The following is a 5,086-nucleotide window of genomic DNA, read 5'->3' as shown; positions in this document are numbered from 1 at the left end:
GAGTAATATTCCATTGTGTATATGTACCACATCTTCTTTATCCATTCATCTGTCGATGGACATTTAGGTTGTTTCCATGTCTTGGCTATTGTAAATAGTTCTTCTATGAACATAGGGGTGCATGTTTTTCAAATTATAGTTTTGTCTGGATATATGCCCAGGAGTGGGATTGCTGGATCATATGGCAACTCTTTTTTTGTTTTTTGAGGAACCTCCATGCTGTTTTCCATAGTGGCTGTACCAATTTACATTCCTAGGGGTACTTCTGCACCTGTTCCAGGATGAGCTGCATGGCCGGGTCATTCATTATCTGCTGCACCTCAAGGCAGCCACAGCCCATCACTTCACATCTTCAGGCTGTCGTGTTGGTTGTACTGGGCCATGAGGTAGGATTGGTAACCATCTGCTGCTTCCTTTACAGTTGGCGTCCAGGTCTGATGCCTTCTGGTAGACATTTGTGGCCTTTGGGTAGTCTTTCGTCACTTCTAGGGCAGCTGCTTTCCACGTATAGCCCTTGATGAACGTTGGCTCTAGCCGGATACATTCCTCACAGTCCTTGAGTGCCATCTGAAACTCCAAGAGTTTGCTATAGCAGGAAGCTTGATTGCTGTACCATTTAGCATCTTTTGAGTTCTGTTTGATGGCTTCCATTTAATGCTTCCTCTCCTGGGGATAGTTCCTTTTCTGAAAACATGCATTGCCTTTGTTCTTCTCCTCTAAAGCCCACTCAGGGTTTATGTAGGCCAGTCACTCTTGCTCCTGCAGGATTTTCTCTTCCTGTTGGCATTTCTTGAGCACATCTGGGGTTCAGTGCTCTGCCAGAGACTTGTTGTAGAAATGGATGGCATCCTTGTACTTTTCTTTGAAATAGGCGTTGCCAATTTGAGCATAAGCTCTGGTAGTCTGTCGGTAGTCTTCTGGGCCAACTTCAATGGCCTTCTCAAAAAGCTCCTGGAATTCACTGTAGTTGCCCTTTTCAATGTACACGGCTGCTTGGTTGGTCACGAAAGTAATGTTGGTGGGGTCCAGGCCTGTGGCTCTGTCATAGAGCTTCAAGGTTGCGTCAGAATCTTTCTTCTGACAAGCATCATTCCCCAATTCTTTTCCTTTCAGTGCCTGCTTCTTACTCTCCTGAAGATCTTTTTCCATTGGCTCTGGCTTGGTCTCCTTTTTGGGAGGAGGTGGTGGTGGAGGTATTGTCCTGGGATCACGCTCCAACTTCTGGTACAGACTGGACATGTTGAAAGGGTCATGACTTTCCTGTCTGCCAGCCACGCCTCCATATACTCTGTAAACACTCTTTGAGCTGAGGATTGTTTGCTTTGTGTTTTAAACCCTCCTCATACGTTCGCTTGGCTTCTTCAAATGGGTTTAAGAACTCAAGAGCTTCTGCTTTTCATGAATAGCCCTTGCCCCAGTCAGGCTTGAAGGCAAGAGTTTTGCAACCATCCTCTGAGAGTGTTTCTATTTTTTTTTTTTTTTTTTGCGGTACGCGGGCCTCTCACTGCTGTGGCCTCTCCCGTTGCGGAGCACAGGCTCCAGACGCGCAGGCTCAGCGGCCACGGCTCACGGGCCCAGCCGCTCTGCGGCATGTGGGATCTTCCCAGACCAGGGCACGAACCCGCGTCCCCTGCATCGGCAGGCGGACTCTCAACCACTGCACCACCAGGGAAGCCCTCTCCTCCTGTATCTTGCTCTAGGAATTCTTCACTATTGTGTTGACCCTCTGACAGCTTCAAGCAGATTTTTGTTTCTCTGCAGCCAGAGTTTTTATTAAAGGTAAAAATTGCACTTTTTCCAATTTCTTCCTTGGTTAATGGGCAGTTCATACTGCCTACTCCTTCTTGAGACAGGAGCAAAAGCATGGAGTTGGAAATGAACCTGGAAAGGATGAGGGTTCCCACTTAGCCCAAGTGGAGGGTGCTTGCTGGGGAAACATGGAGAAGGGTGAAGAGAGGAAAATCATGAAGGGCTAAGAGCGCCTAAAAGACTGGGCTGCCTGAAAGAGATGCACGCCCCAAAGACGTCCACTGCCCCCACTGAGGGAGCCCCGCTCAGGTTGGCTGAGTTGGGGGCTGCTGAGTCAGAGAAGGGAGGCCGTGCAAAGTTTCTACCCAACACAGGTGTAAAGTCAGGGCTAGGACAGTAAAAAAAAAAAAACAACCCAGGAAACCCCAAATAACAGTGGTTTGAATAAGACAGACATTTATTTCTCTCTCACACAAAACAAGTTTGGAGGTGGTTAGTCCACGGTCGGTCAGGTGACTTTACAAGGATGTCTAGGACCTTCCTTTTTTGTTCCACCATCTTCCACTCACCGCCTCTACTTCATGGTCCAAGAGCTTGAGTTTCACATTTCAGTCGGCAAGAAGGAGAAGGACAAAGAGTAACACCTTTTCCTTTTGGGGACACTTACCCTACATCCCTCACGGCACTCATCCTATTGGCCAGAACGGGGTCACATGGTCACACCCACTACAAGGGAGGCTAGGAAATACAGTCTTTATTCTGGACCACCCCATGCCCAGCTAAGAATAAGGGATAGTGGGGACTTCCCTAGTGGTCCAGTGGTTAAGACTCCACGCTCCCAATGCAGGGGGCACGGGTTCGATCCCTGGTCAGGGAACTGAGAAACTAAGATCCCACATGCTGCACGGCACAGCCAAAAAATAAATTTAAAAAAATAAGGGATTGGGGCTTCCCTGGTGGCGCAGTGGTTGAGAGTCTGCCTGCCGATGCAGGGGACATGGGTTCGAGCCCTGGTCTGGGAAGATCTCACATGCCGCGGAGCGGCTGGGCCCGTGAGCCATGGCCACTGAGCCTGTGCGTCCGGAGCCTGTGCTCCGCAACGGGAGAGGCCACAACAGTGAGAGGCCTGCGTACCGAAAAAAAAAAAAAAAAAAAAAAAAAAAAAAAAAAATAAGGGATTGTATTAGTAATGAAGAACAGGAGGAGGAATATTCAGGGACAACTAGTGGTCTCTGCTAGTGCCCTCCCCTTTCCTATCCTGTCCTCCCCCCTCTCCTCCAGGAAGCCTTCCCTGACATCTCCAGTACTTACAGGTGTAAAGTCACTCCCCCATACTCTTCTCTCTGTTCCTCCTGTGAGCCCCCTATTCTGTCCTGGTCAAGTGGCTGGAGCCCTTGGGCCATCATAGCAACACTTCTCTGAGGAGCAAGGTAACAGACGGGGTGGGGGTGGCGGGGGGGTGGTGGGAATAAGGTCTGGATCAGGCAGGCACATGACAAGGGGCACATGAGGAGTGTAAGCTGATCCCTCACCCCACCCCCACTCCTCCACCAGAGGGCTGGGAGCCCGGGAGAGAGAGCCAGGAAGGGGAGGCCCACCTTCGAAGCTGGCGAGGCCTTACCTCCGGAAGGTACGTAGGCGAAGCTGAGCATCTGCCAGCCCCACTGCCGGTGTGTCTAGGCAAATGTCTGCCTGGTCAGCCCTGGGACCACCTGTCCTGTTCCTCCCTTTGGGGTCCCACCTTGCCCACTGCTGTCATGTTCTCCAGGACTCTTAGGGTCTCCACACACCCTCTCTTCTGGTGCTGGACTAGGGTCACAGGATGACCCCCAGTGCAGACCCTCCTCCTGCCCCAGGAAGCCACCACTCCCGATGATCACAGAGGGAGAGGGTTCCCCTCTGTACTCCGCTGTGTTAGGAATGGGGCATGGGGGCGGTGCAGAGCTCTTACGCAGAACAGTCAGACTATAATCGCGCTAGACTGTGGTCCTCTCAGGGCTGTGGAACTCAGGAGGAGGAGGGAGGCACTGGCACCGGCTGCAGTGCCAGGGAAGGGCCTGGTTGAGGGGCTTGAGCTGCTCCACAAGAAGAGGAATACTAACCAGCCCTTGGTACCAGATCCCCATCCTGCCCCAGACGCTGTGAATCTTCTAAAAGTTCTTGTATTGAAATCCTTAATCTCAAGCTAGAATTCCCACTCAATTTATTTCAGGTACGAGGAACAGTTTATTTCAGGTGTTGGGATGGACATCCTGTTGGAGCGCAAGGGAAGAGCAGCGAGACCCCAGGTCTAGCCCAGCTCAAGTGCAAATTCCAGTACCAGCCCTGTCATAGACTGAGCCCCATCCTTGTGCATAACCTAAGCCCTGATCCTAGACGCAGGCTGAGCCCTGATCTCTAGCTCTTGATTGAGCTTTCTCTGTAAAATTGTTCTTGATCAGCAGGGGCTTGAATGGGGAGAGTGAGCACGTGCTCATCTCCCACCACCGGAGCCTGAACCCAGAGCCCTTGCCCGGTGGTGTGCAGTGGTCTTCAGGCATGTTTCTGTCCCTCATCCCTCTCCTGTCCCTGGGAGCTCCTGCTTTGACCATCGCTGTTAAGCCGGCCTCAGAGCTGAGAGAATCTTCAGCCCTGCCCCCAGCTTTGCCCCCAGCCTCGCCTAGACTGGCCTGGCCTGGCCAGGAGGGGCGCTGAAGGGGCCGGGAGATGAGGACCCAGTGTCCTAGGGTGTGAGTGGCCTTTGCTCTTGGACTGGAGCCATCAGAAATCAAATCTTCCTGGCCCTGAGGGTGCCTGGGAAGGGGACGGACCTGCCAGCCTGGCCAGAGGTTGGGGTTTCTGCAATCGCTCCCTCCTTTGTGGAACACTGACATCTCCGGAGACAGAGGCTTCCTGGCATCACCAGGTAAGACCTGGGCATCCTGGGAGCACAGGCAAGAGAGATGGAATGGGGGTGCCAGTGTGGGTTGTCTGGCCTGGGAGATGGGGTCACAGGCCAGAGTCGGGGCGGGGGGGCCGCTTATGGAAGGGCAGGTGGGAGAATGGGGGCAATGGAACTAGGACTGGAGGTATAAGTTGTCAAAGACCAAAGCCTGCCCTGAGGAGGGCATCCACCCCACAACCTGGCCAGGCCTGGACTCTTAACCTCTTCACCCCGAAGGGGCTGGGGTGCAGACGGCAGCCTCTGGGTGTGCAGACACAGGAGTGCAGGTTTACAAAGCAGTTGAGCTGTGATTGAGCAGAGGGAAAGGGCTGGGCTGAGGGGTTTGCCTGATCCTGGGATGATATATGTGTTAGGGCTGGGTCGGACCGTGGAGGATTTTTCCCTTAGAGGAAG

At 52.5% G+C, this 5,086-nt stretch overlaps 1 pseudogene; it reads right to left on the bottom strand.

Annotated features, from left to right (window-relative positions):
* Positions 1–253: 253 nt before the first annotated feature.
* On the bottom strand, positions 254–3,401 carry LOC132528618 (stress-induced-phosphoprotein 1-like; annotated as a pseudogene).
* Positions 3,402–5,086: the final 1,685 nt, after the last annotated feature.

Source organism: Lagenorhynchus albirostris, chromosome 1, assembly GCF_949774975.1.
Source record: "Lagenorhynchus albirostris chromosome 1, mLagAlb1.1, whole genome shotgun sequence".
NCBI lineage: Eukaryota > Metazoa > Chordata > Mammalia > Artiodactyla > Delphinidae > Lagenorhynchus > Lagenorhynchus albirostris.
Note: the sequence above shows the minus strand (reverse complement) of the source record. Positions and strands in the feature narration are given on the sequence as shown.